The sequence below is a fragment of the Strix uralensis genome, chromosome 7 (assembly GCF_047716275.1).
Source record: "Strix uralensis isolate ZFMK-TIS-50842 chromosome 7, bStrUra1, whole genome shotgun sequence".
Taxonomy (NCBI): Eukaryota; Metazoa; Chordata; class Aves; order Strigiformes; family Strigidae; genus Strix; species Strix uralensis.
Genome location: NC_133978.1, coordinates 1,615,848 through 1,629,652, shown reverse-complemented (window position 1 = coordinate 1,629,652; position 13,805 = coordinate 1,615,848). Strand labels below are relative to the sequence as shown.

Genomic DNA, 13,805 nt, shown 5'->3' with positions numbered 1-13,805 from the left:
GCTCTAACATCCGCAGCATTTCTTTAATGCAGAAGCACCGGCGGAGGAGCAATTCTGATGGTTCTTATGCTGTGAAGACTAATGTCTGAAATCACTTGCCAGTCTTGTTCTCCATATCACAAGATGGCTAAGAACTACCAGTCACTGTCAACAGCACCCAAACACCCTCTAGAGCATCATTAGCTTATTCAGAATATATGCACCATTTTACAACACCTGATAATAAACTGCAACCAGCACAGCCTCGAGCTTAGGACAGGCTTAGAGTTGAAGCTGCATCTCTGACTAACGCCTTTAAATAGATTACAGCTTGCGGAAACCTGCAGGGTTTCCAGAAAAAGCACATATTTTCTTTTATTAATATTTAAATGTTTTTCAGGGGAACACTACCATCCTTATTATCCATGCAGACTACAAGTGACTCAACCATCCACATGATTCAGGAGAGTAAATGTCCACATCTAAGTACCGAGGGCCAGTTTTTGAGACTTTACAGAAGTAAAAATGCCTCCTTGTGCTGTACATCAGCTGTGCCTGCAAAGCACAGACATGAAGCTCTGGAGTTAAGGATTCTCCTCTTCCTCTCTTCCTTCCCACTTAACACATATATTCAAGCAGCACTGTTGCAAAAGGAGCAAGAGTAGGCTGTTGTCTTACTTTCTTATCCAACATAAACAGCAAGGATCAAGAATGTCTGCAAAGGCTGGATTAACCGGCTACTGACTGCTACTTGGAAAAGGCACCTCAATCATTAGAGAAGCATTTTCATTTTACGCCCCAGCACAGGAAGGCAGGCATATTTCCACATTTCACTGGCATGTTTTCTTCTCGTTTGCCAGACACACTGAAGTACTCCTTTAAAATACACTGAAGAAATTCAGCCTAAATAGATCACTTGCACGAGTTTGCCAACCCAGTACACTTGTGGATTAAAGAAATCAAATTAATTGATTTAAAGACAACATAGGGATTTTGAGAGAATGTTGAGCCGATGTCTAAGACGTCATTTTAATCCTCACATTTAATTCTTTGAACATAGGAAGCCAGTAAAATTTGTGATGCAGTTCTTACACAGAAAACATCTCCAAAGGCATGCTAATCATTGAACTATTTTGCAAATTGCTCCTAATCTACAGTTGTTTGCTTCTGCACTCTTCTTGTGGAGACAATAAAATCATACAGCTAATCGTAATGTAGTGCTCACTCCCAATGAAAGGGTATGTAAGAAAAGAATGATCCTCATCTGCTTTATGTGGACAGATCTGCAGTAGGGAACCATTATCTAAATACTACTTTCTGCTGCCCTCCCCCCCCCCCTCAGCTTTTGCTATTATATTTTTAGGGTAACTTCCATTTTACATTTTTGTCTTTAATTGTAAAAAAGCAGAATATTTTTAGCTCCCATTTCAGGAAGATTTAGAGATAATTCCCCCCTGCCAAACATACCACGTTTTTAATCAAATGCTTGGTGAAGCGCTAACGGGAGGCAGCCCAGAAACATCCGCTTCATCTTTCTTCTATGGAAAGATGGTAGCAAAAGAGCTAGCACGCTGCAAACTCATTCCTCGTGTTCCAAAGCCCTGAGAAGACTGTTGTTTTGTGAGTTAGCAAGATTTATTCATGGGATTACCTTTGTTTAGCTAATCTTCCCACATCCCAGTGACCTGAAGGGAGGACTGGGAACAAAACTGAGAGGAGGAAACTCAAAAGACTTCGGTGACAAATGAAAGATACTGTGTGCAGCAAGCACACTTTCTTCACTACTAAAATTTGCACTTTTAGCACAGAAGTACACAATTGTGCTCAGTCTCACATCTAAGACATCTGTGTACTTTCTGCACTAGCCTGTATAAAGCCAGCCAATATATCGCTAAGTCTTGATTTCCATTTTATGCCGTAAATAAGGTGAAGTACCATTTTTAGAAGTGTGAGGGAAAAAAGAATGCATGAACACCAATTAAGACAACTTTTGAGGTCTCTTACTACATAACTATGACAGAGAGAGGAGGAGATATAACAAAATGGGAATTCGCTTCCAATAAGAAACAACCAGATCCAAAACGCCCTTTGCCTGTTGCCTGGATTTATTTTAGGTCATCTCATAAGAGGTCTAACACACAACTACACAACCCATAGCAATCCCATTAACAGGAGACGGTCTCTTTTCCAAAATAATCATTCCCCTTCTCAGACCTTTTCCCACCCTTCTTCTTGTTCAGCCTTCCAAAAAAAACACCTTACAGGGCACACTCCTCTCCACTCAGCCCCAACGGTGCAGAGTCTCCTTACCACCTAGGGCACCAACTGCCCCAGGAACACTTGGAAATCTTTACACTAGATGGATACCAGGACACTGAGAAGTGACTTGGTACATACTGGTCTCTTCAACTGTCCCTACAGGGTGAGACACTCAAAATTTCCCAGATTCACCTGAAAATACTCTGAAGATAAAAAAGCTAAGATTAGTTAACTCTAAAAAAGTTATTACTAGGTTAGAAAACATTAATAAAACTAAACACACTGCAACTAACTCATTTTCAGGATACTCACTGTTGAACCTATCTAGGTAATTTCCCCAGGTTATAAAAACCCAAGGTCTGATTACTGAGACAGATCATATTTTCTGGATCGTTATTTGGAAGGAACTTTCCACTACATACAGCTCCCACTAGCAGTCCACTTAGTGCCTATATACATACACACATGTACCTATTATAAAGACTTTCTTGAAAGCCTCAGCTTTGATAATCACCTCAAGGCATACTGTTATCTTTTTGAATGCAATGCTATCTGCCGCAACATTTGCTTCTGAAACACACTTCTGGCTTACTGGCAAACTCAGCAAGGGCTCTCTCAACTAGAGATCAGTAAATCCACTCATAAGAGGTCACATGCCTCTTTCCAACAAGCAACTAGGAAATGACAAGTCCTCCCTTCAGTCCGTGACCTTTCGTACAACATACCTTGTGAGTTCATTATACAAACATGTTAGCGATAAGGAATGCAGGGTACAACCTGAGTTACTGACCTCACTGCTGCTCTTGGAACAGACAATCACATGAGTAAAGTTTCCCGTCTTCTGCCACCAATAGGAATGACTTTAAATTGCTTATTATACTGCTTATTTTTACCAATCAAACTGGTATTTGGCATCTCATGGATTATTTTCCACTGACTGGTACTTATTCTGGCTTTACAGGAGCTGGAGAATGGGATGAAAGCTGAGGACTCCACAACAACCATGGTCTACATGCTTCTGCTAAGGGGGTGGAGACAGAAATGGTTCACCTTGACCTGCGAGCAACATCACACAGTTAGAATTCACACTATATCTAAATACATGACTTCATACCCAAATGCCTTTCTGCCAAGTTATCTACTGACTCGGAAACAAACCACAGCAGTTTAAACTTGGCTCTTCCCATTTTGCAAGTGCTTTGAAACAACAGGATAGGGATATGGTGTAGTTGAGAACTGTCAATGTTAGGCTAATGGTTGGGCTAGATGATCTTCAAGGTCTTTTCCAACCTAGACGATTCTGTGAACAGGCCAGTAGACATATTCCACCTTTGCAAGCATCTTTAAAAATAATAGCTGATACAAAGCTATTACAAAGAGAGAAATCATAATAACTGATTTGGCAAAAGGAGGTGCACCCTTCATTGACCAGAGAGTTGAGAAATTGTATTTCTCATACTTAAGATTTTTCAGCTTTTAACATGAGAACAATTACTATGAGTATGAGACTTCACTAGCTGGTATATAGTTCCTGCAGAGCAGCGGTGATGATGACATGGGATGAAGGGGAGACCAGGATGGATGCTGGTATGCTTACACACAGATCTCACAGGGAGGACAGGCAGAACGGAGAGACAAGGCCATTTAGAGACTGTGCAGTCTGGAGACATTAAGGCAAATAACCAGGGCACAAAACCTGATCTGTTGTGTGTTTTTTCAGCTCCAGCAGGGTTAAGACCATTAGTTCGGATTCGCTTCTGGAACATCATCCTCCACTGGTGACTGAATGTCTCCTTTGTCAGCCACCCTGCATCACAGGCATGCAGCAGCTCACCCCGGCCTCCCCACTCCTCCGAGGACACGCGGTGCATTGCACCAAGTGCATCAAATTCCAGAAGTACCAGCAGATGCCAACAGTTCTCCTGGGCAGGCAGGTCAGGGGATACTTAACAGAACAGCTGGAGAGACATACTGACAAGTTTTGTGTTCACTGCAAGTAAGCTAAAAACAATCTGCTTCATGAAGCACACCAAGACCTCCACTCAACTGGAAAAAACAAAAAAAAAAACCAACCCTAAACACATTCTCTGCTTATCTGACAAATACACTCAAAATTTGCCTCAGCAGCTTCCCCTATGTTACTGCAGCAGTTAAAGATCTTTTGAGTATACAAAAATGTACTGTTAACAGCACTGAAATTTATAAAGAAGGCTTCTTTAAGCCTCTTTAAGCTCTTAAAATATCATTCAATACTTTGTATGTGGGTCTCTTCTAAACAGAATATTTCCAAGATAATTATACTGATATCAGAACAGCAAACACTGCCACGTATGCAATGCTTGGGCAGCTATCCCATTTTAACCTCCTTTTCAATTCACCTTACTGCCCAGGAAAACTTATTCAAAGAAAGGCTGTAAAATGGAAAAACAGAAGGTACGATTCCCGCAGCATCTCTGGGCTGAAGCTCAGTGATTAATTTTTGCAGAGATTCCCTTTGGTGCTGCCATCACACAACTAAAAGTTTGGCATTTGTCTCCACTATTACAGCCCCCAAAATTCAGTCACTGCAAGCTTCAGGGCTTTTATTTTCACGATATGCCCATACAACCAAAAAAAAAAAAAAAAAAAAGAACCACACAAAAAAACCACACAAAAAACCCCGAACCTGTAGCTGTTCTGCTACATCAGTCGAATCAATGTGTAAGAGCAGCTAAACAGCCATGTCAGACAAGGCTCTGTCTGAGGCTTGGACTACTTTCAGCTCCAGGAGTTTCCTGAGCCTGTATTTAGTAATCCTAAGGGAATCTCTCATTCAAATACTTGCTCAGCGTCCCCCGCCCCACCCCTCCCAACTTGATCCCATTTAAACTCTTTGTGTCCATAACATTATCTGGCACGGAGTCCCATACACCCGTTGCTGTGTGGAGAGGGGAGTCTACATGCCGCTGCCAGCTCCTTGGGATTCCTGTTACTGCCGTGTCCCGTCTCCCACACAGATAGGGTGGAAAGAAATCCTTGTTTCTGGCTTCCAGGCTACTTACAGATTCAGGCAGGTATGTTTACACTACTACCTAACTTTTCAGTTGTCACAAGCTGTCGGGTTTCCTCCCTCAGCTCTCTCTCCTAAACAGAAGCCAGGTTACAATCCACAGGTTGAGAACAATCTTCCCCTCTGTAATAACATGTGGGAGATGTGTTAGAAAACCTTTACTATAAAAATAACAAATGCCAGAAATGTGCCTTTCCTCTGCAAGAAAAATTATACAGAAATAGTCTTTATCTCAGTAGGTTCCTCCATGATTCCTAAGATGCCATACTAAGATTTTCAAGCACAGCGGCAGAGCAACTGATTTTTACACTCTCTCATGACGCATCATCTCTGGCAAAGCAAAAGTATCTCAATATCCCAAAAAGCTGATCACTTTGGCCTCTAATGGTGCTAGCAACATTCAACAAATGTCAGCAACATACTCCATATTTTCTTTAGGATTTAAACAGCCGACAGAATAAAAAGACAGAGCAGCAGATGACAGAGCTGAGCACGGCACTGCCTGAATGACGAATGACAACGCCCTGGCTACCAGCAGGAGAATGCACACCTGCTAGTGTCAGTGTTAAACCATACCTACCCAATCTACTTACCAGCACGTTTCTACCATCACTTGTGGTCTATTTTTCTACAGTGAAACCTTATCAAGCTGGTGTTAAGCCAGCACTCCTCAAATACATTTCTAGCTGCTCCTACTTACTACACAGCAATATTCAGTGGCAATTTGGGGGAGACAATCTACTGTAAACTGTTCCATAAATAAAAATTAATCTGGTTATGGATGCCAGTAATTTTTCATACAATAAATGGCTTGGAATGCGATTGCCAATCAAAATTAACATTTAGATATGACACGTTGCCCCACTACATCCCACTCCAGGCCCTCAACTATGTTTGAGGTCCTTGTTCACACTGCAACGTTCACGATGGCTGCATTCCACTCTGAGGGTAAAAGGTTGCCTGTAAGCGGCTTATACAGTATGTGAAATGCTTTGTTTATCCACAAATATTCTAGCTCTGAGAAACATTAAAGCAAGACACAGATTTCAGCATTTGCACAGTAAAGAACTGCAACTCCTACAGATCCTGCCAGAAACTTTCTTCCTTAGTCTTTAATATCTGTAAAGCCTTATATTGCTAAAGCAAAACTACAAACAGAAAGCGAAGTGTAATGCTCTTAATAATATGCTAAAAAGGGTTGTTACAGCAACTTTGGGCACAAGCAGAGGACAAAGCAAGGGTGCCATTTCACTCTTGCTCACTCTGTTCAGAGCAGATCACTCTATTATTAATCAGTAGGAAAAACCTGATGGTGCAGCAGGGTAAAACAAAACTTGTGGGGTCTTCCCCAGTAAGTGGGCTCTGGAAAGCCACTATACAAGTAAAGGGAGTTTCCCTGCAGCGGGTCCACAATTTAACTTGCAGTAGTGAAATTCAGCTAGCCAGCAGCTCATCTACTATACTTCAGTCTTAGAATAGTCATACCCACCTTAAAAATAAAACTCTGCCCAAAGCAGAGTTGTTATTTAAGACAAGAGGAACTAACTACATCGGTCACCAGAGACAAAAGCATGACAGTTGACAGGGAAGATCTTCAAACAACAACCATAATTCAGCACAACTCAACTATCCCAGGGGTACAGAACAGGAAGACAGGAATATTAAGAATGTTATTGTTCAAAAGCAGCCAAGAAGCATCTCCTTTTCCATCTCAAAGCTCTTCTCATTGAAAGACATGCTGTAGACATGCTCTCAACATATCTGATTCCTGATCCCTGTTTTAGTAGAGCAGCAAAGGCTAAACCAGATGTGTTGCTAAGGCCAGGATATCTAGCTTGGGGAGGAAAAAAAAAAAAAATAAAGAGGGGGCAGGGGACAGTTATCTCCAGCCCCACTATACTGGTTCTGCAGCAGTTATTGATTAGTGCATTTTTCTGTACTGTCTCCTTACCTAGCTCTGCAGGCTCCCCACCCCAGAGCTCCAGGTGCATGCTTTTCTTGGGTTGTCAATTTGTTGTTGGCCCCTGCCAGGAATTCCCAGACACAAGCTGGTTCTGCACCCGTTCCTCACTTCCATAAACGGCCTAGTTAATCAAGCTACATTTCAAATGTAGAATTAACCAAATATAAACAGGAAAAAAAAGTTAAGCTTTCAAACCAGTGATGAGGCAGGTAAGGAAATGTTTTCCTGCTCTGTTAACTTCATTATATGCAGGTTTACATCAAAGTAATACTTTTATATTTTTATGTTAAAAGAACACTAGGAGATACTCTACAGCACCAGGGCAATGAGACAGCAAGTTTTGACATTACCAAAAATGTATGTGCAGGAAAATAAGCCCGACAGTTTGATAAGCCATTTCCTTGTAAGGTACTAAAAAAATGCATGGACCTTCACACAGGTTTTACTCCTATTGCCTTACAAGCTGGAATTTGCCTGCTGTGGTCAGAGAGCTCTGACAAACAGGAACTGCAAGTATTGAAACCCAGACAATCCAATACACCAAAAAAGCCCCCCAAAAAAGTAAATTGGAACAAATTTTGGCCAGCTTGGTGCTTACACTCCATGAGGTTAAGTTCAGCCCTACAATACTGTTTTTCAACACTAGTCTTGTGCAACACTTAAATGTAAGAATACTAGATGAGGCTCAAGAATTTAAGCAAAAGCTAGCAAGTTTATTATGGGTTGCTGATGAGGGCCCTGGCACTAGCCTGCAGAAATAATCACAGCTTTTATGTGAGAACACGGATAATTTCAGTCTTGCTCTAAAAAGCTGAAGAGTGCATTACTGTTCAGTGCACTGAACAACTTGCAAGACCAAGGGCACATCACAACCGCCATGTGACAGTAAAATCAAACAAACATTTTCCAGTTTTTTCTTACACCAGGGAGAAAAGTAGTTAACACCAAGCATATTAAGTCCCAAAATTAGCTGGTTTGCTTAAATGCAACATATAAAGCCATCTGCAGTACTCCTAAGTACGAACAAAAGCAGTAAGCCATGTAAGATTTTCAAGTCTTAGTTTAAGGAAGAAAAAAAAAAAAAAAAAAGGAAAAGAACTATACTCCACCTTTGAAAGCACAGGAGGGGCAGAAAGGCAGGCTTCTCATATACCAAAAGGATCACAGAGCACCTCCAGGTTTCACAAGAGCCCTGCAATCTTCAAAAATAACATCTCTTTCTCCAGAGACACATGCTTTACAAACCAGCTGGGAGAAAAAGCCGGAACGCTTGTAAGCAGGCATGCAAATGGCACCTGCGCTGTGGGGAGTTTCAAGTGTGTCAAACTAAAAGCCATAGAGATTTTAGTCTTTGCTGCCAGTCAGTACAAAGAGCAATAGGCAAAGTTGTGTTGTACCACTAAATTTACTCGTCAATACTAAAGTAGACACAGAGCCTCCCTGTCCACTCAAATTCTTCTCCAAACACTTGTAAAAGGACACAGCTATCCCAGTTAGTCCAATTAAGTCACTGGTTTACCACAGACAGAGCAACCAACCACTGACAGTGCCCTATCAGTGGTTTAAATTAGTGGCATAGCAGTTCATCACTGCCTCACCAAGAGACCTTTACAAGTCACTGCAGGAGAAGGCAGCAGAGAAAATAAATCTATTCCCTTCACTTTCAGAGATTTACAAGGGTTATGCTCACCTCAGAGAGGTTATAACAACCTTTTGCCTTCTTCAATTTCCCCTTTTTTTCCGGGGGGGGGGGGGCGCGCATGTCTGAATTAATTACAGACCAGAGAGCAGCTGAGCATTAGCTCAGTCTCAGTGGTGCGATGAACGGTCCGCACCGCTCTGACCTAGATGGATTTCAGTGACCAGACGAAAGTCTCTCCACAGAGCACAAACACCAGTGTGACAATAATGGAAGCCGAAATCTGTCGTGCTATCTCATTTCCCATTCCTCTGCACACCTCGTTTTATTTTTAGGTTATAACATCTGATGCAGGAGGGAAAGAAAGGATGGGCACAGGCACGGACAGCTGAAAACAAACTTGGAAATGCCAAAACCGAGACATTTGCATTTCACATTTAGTTGCATCAGCCACACCTTCAACTCCCATTCAGCATTTCTAGAGTCACAGTGGCAAGATTTATACTGTCACACTGATGTCACCTTCACATCTGGTTTCCCTGCAGTCACAAGCTACTTTCAAAGAGCCTGTCACCATCCTTGCAAACTAGATCAAATGCTGCTTTTTTGCCTCTTGCTTAATAGGGAAACAACACAATTGAACAAGCTGGGTCGTGTATGGAAGAGGAAGACACAGGGGATATTATTGAGCAGGTGACTCCTGAGTGGTGGTTCAGCAAGGAAATCTCCAGTGTGAGAATTCAGAAGTTAGTGAAGATCTTTTAACTGTAAGTTATGTGAGCCAAAGGCAGTAACAAAACTTAGCTCTGGGGAGAATCCAGGGGTCAGAAAGAGAAAGGTATGGCAGCATGCGACACATATCTCCATTTTAAGCTCACACAACGTTTAGATACAAAGTGATCCTCCAGCAGCAGCCTGCTGCCTTCTTACACACCATGCTTCCCACCAGTTAAGGAGCTTTCTTCTCAGGTCACTGCAAATGTACACCACAGGTATGCATCAAAGCAACGGAGCTACACAGGGAGACCTGGGCAGCACGTTCTGCATAAGGGAGGAAAGCAAAGCTAAGGATAAAGAAGAAAATTGGCCAATATCAAGTACACCTTTTCCTGAAGCAGTTTCTCTTGATAGAGAGCTAATTTTCACCTCGGACAGCTAGTGATGAAAGGGTGCACACCCAGAAGTACAAGCAGAGCCTTTCACTGCCTGAAGCTCTGCTGAAGTTCCTTCCCCACCTCTTTCACAGTGAGGCTTTTTATTTTTTAAACTTATCAAGCACATCTTACAAATCTCTCATAGCCACTTAAAAGTTAGGGGTTAAGTAGAGCTATTACACTAAAATTGCCTTACATCTTCCTTTTTGCTAATTCTGTTGGTGCCATAGTTATCAATGGAAAGGAGGAGGAAGCTGGAAGGCAGATGTGTTCCCCAGAGCAGCAGGATACAGGTAATGGCACAGTAATTCAATATATACTTGCCCTCTGGGAGTATTAACTGCCACGGCTGGGTCTGCAGAGGAGCTCGGTGACCCGGCTGAGGTGCAGCGGGCTCCAAAGTTTCACAAACCGGGCTCGTTTCTTGGGTCTCCGGGAGGCCAAGCAAGCGGGGGCTCGGCTATCAGTGCGCTGGAAGGGGTTTATGCCCTCGAGGCTGTAAAACACAGCAGCTCAGCAGCAACCCTTCTGACAATGAGCCACGGACCTCAAGCTCCCAGCGAGGCTTTGCTGTCACCTAACACACACACCAAATTCAGCAGAAACTTTCTTCTCCTGCTACACGGGCTTGAGTCTCCCGGGAAGAACCATTTATTCTTTTGTTACAGTGGCCAGAAGGGAGACCTGCACACATATATGCACTGAGGGCAATGAATTCAAGCTGGATTTGCACTTGACTAATTCACTGCGAGCAAAAAGCAAAATTACAAGTTATACCTGGGAGAATGACAGGGGTGCTTTTATTAGTCTACAAAGCAGTGTGTAAGAGTGGCTGACGGGCAACAATTACTCGTGTTAAAAATCAATACATCCCTAGTCTAATGCAAATGATACCTAAATCTCAGTAGAAGTGCTTTTCAAGTGGGTTTAACACACACATTAACAAGTGGCACGTGATTCGCTACGGGGCAGGGGGGGAGTTGAAGGGTCATCTCTGTTGGAGGGCAGCACAATGTGTCCATAAATAAATTCAAGTTTGCCTGGAACAAAGTACAGCTGAGCCCTAAGGAAGGAAAAAAAAAAAAAAAAATTTAAACTTCCCAGCCACAAAAGTTATTTCAGTTCGCAGCAGAAATTTGTTTCACAAACTTAAAGTGTTTTACCCTCTGTCTTGACCTAAAAACAATCAATTTGGAAGAGGAATTTTCTGGACCACACCCCTGCCAGGCTACAGTAATTGCTTTTTAATTTTGTTTCTTCTGGACACTGAAAAGCATTTGTGCACTGCTGCAACATCCCTCCTATGCAGTTCAATAAATGGTAAGGGATGGTTACCCCCCAGGCTTCGGGGAAACGATGATCGGCATTCATTTAGAAACTCCTTATACAAAAGACACACTTTCAGAGTTTGCTTTTGAGAGCGCTCTGTTTGCCAAGCCTCTGCCTTCAAGGCAGAGCAAAGCCCTTCAGGACAAGCGAACCTGGACGGGCGCTACAAAAGCAACCGTGAGAGATGCACTTCAAGGCTCCTGCGCAGCTGACACCTCGCAAAGCCTCGGCTATTCCGCAGCAGGCTGGCTTTCCCAGAAGCGACAGTCCAATACTGAGAATTGCCACCAGTGCAACTAACGAACTTTGAGTTTAAATATATCAAGATTCTGATACGACTTTGACCACTTCCGAAACGGAGCCACACAAGAAGAGCTGTGACAGTGCTCCCGCCACACAAACCAAAGGCGCAGGACTGGGGAAGGCCCAGCCAGCTCTTCTGGGTGGAGGAACTGCCAGGTCACTGCGTCCCCATCACCAACATTATTTTAAAAGCCTCAAGCCCCAAAGCCAGAAGTACGACCAGCCCAGTTTTGACCTGCATTAGCAACCCACTGTCCCCGATGTCTCATGCATTAGTCTTCATCATCTCCGCATTTTCACTATGCAACCTCAATGCTTTTACACTTTTGGGTTTTTTTTAAGAGTTTTACTGTGTTTTTATTATTTCAGCAAGAGCTACGTTCCTTTCTCCTTCTGACAGTTTCTGTGGTAAACTCTGATATCGTATACAGTTACCAAACTGTGGTTTTTGAAAGACAAGCAAGTTCCCTGAAGAAACCAAAGTACTGGATTGGAGGGAGAGGGGAATTCCCTGCTGTGGTCTACTCCTGTTAAAAATCCTAATAGCCAGGAGTCTGAAAACTGCATCTGCACAGACGTGAGGGATTAATAATCTCTTCCAAACGAGTTTATCAACAAGGAAAACGTTACTGGCTTTTGCACTGCTTCCCTTTTTGAGAGGCCATCTCCAATAATGCATGTGTTACTCAAGTTTTCCGTTAGCTTTATAAACGCCAAACAGCCTCTTCTAGACTTAACAGTTAATCAAATGATTTATGAAAAGTGCAAAACCATTAAATTGGCAGAAAAGGCAAAAACTGAACTCCAGCAATGTAGTTGCAAATTTGACCTGAACAAAACCACATATTTTCTCTAAAAAATAATGGAAAAAGAGGGAGGAGACTTGAGCTACATCTTCCTCAAAAGGGAAAAGTGCTGCTGCACTGCAGAGCAATCTTGTGCTTGGGAGCAAGGAGTCACTGTCAGTAGAAAGGACCTTCCCCCCTATGCACAGAAGATCCCACCATACCTTGTTCAAAAATTGTAGCAGTAACATAACACCAAAAGGAGCACTGGTACCATAAAACCATCGAAATCACGACGTTAAACGAACCCATTTGAAAATGGCTGTTTCTGCCATTTCTGTTGAGCAGCCCAACATGACACTTACCCACCAGTCTTGCTTTACACGATTTGGTTTTGGAGTTGTCCGCTTTCAGTTCCCCATGTAACCAAGAAATTTATGAGGCAGCAGCACCCAGGTCCTTAGAAATATCTGTAGTACAACATATTCGACTTTTCAGCAAAAGAAACCTTTATACTGCAGATTTGACAAGCTCTGGCAAGAGCATGGTTTTTGTATCCACCTCCCCCCAACCACAGGCCCCAAAACTAAGACACACTTCAGGGTCAGGAGCAGGAATCTGTTCCACCCTTCTAAAGGCCATCTGCAAAGTCCTAGAGCTCGCCAAGCAACTGCTAATTCCCCTTAATTGCTGGAACAGGACAATCCCCTCCGCAGGGAGGGAGGGAGGGAGGGAGGGAGGGAGGGTTGGCAGCCCTGCCCAGCCAGGAATTGCAGCTCTCCCTCCCCTCCCCTGCCCTCGGGGGATGCTTATCCCTGGCTCCAGCCATACGCACACATCTGCTGGGAAAAGCAGATCTCCTTGAAACCTAGAAACTGTGATCCTGGTTGCACTTCGGGATGTAAACATGCAGGTCGATCTCTTGCAGAGCAAGCACGACACAGTGGCACGTATGACCTGGGAGAGAGCAGAACCTAAATGCCTTCACTTGTTAGGTTTTATTCTGGCTCATCGCAGACAACTTAGTGAAAATCCAAACGTGCACACTTGCAACAAACAGGATGAGGATCCTTCCTTCTCTCCCTTGCAGCTCTGCACGCTGTTTTCTGGTTGTTAAAGAAAGGGGCAGTAACTGTGGCAAAGCATCCTCCCATGCGGCCTCCAACCCTGCACTTGGAGGGGTGTTTGCTGAACAGCCTGACTGGGGCAAGGCTGAGAAACAACCTGGATGGCACAACTAAACGGTTTACTGTAATAGGCTTAAGTGCTGAGCTGCAAAAGGGGTATCTCAAGTCCCAAAAACACGAGCAGATTATGCTCTCATCAGATATAGCCATGGGTCTTT

The 13,805-nt window shown here is 43.1% G+C and overlaps 1 protein-coding gene across 18 annotated transcripts in view; it reads right to left on the bottom strand.

Moving 5' to 3' along the window:
• The window catches only part of SGMS1 (sphingomyelin synthase 1), a 101,087-nt gene that overhangs the window by 75,155 nt on the left and 12,127 nt on the right, over window positions 1-13,805 (bottom strand). For 8 of the 18 annotated variants that reach the window (XM_074874154.1, XM_074874131.1, XM_074874155.1 and 5 more), the window contains exon 1: window positions 12,826-13,131. The exons of 4 other annotated variants lie outside the window; for them this stretch is intronic. The gene's annotated coding sequence lies outside the window, so the exon portion shown is untranslated. Of the gene's footprint in view, window positions 1-3,028; window positions 3,246-12,825; window positions 13,153-13,295; window positions 13,418-13,805 lie in introns of those variants that run through there. 6 more of the 18 variants (XM_074874139.1, XM_074874133.1, XM_074874134.1 and 3 more) reach the window with 4 other exon arrangements.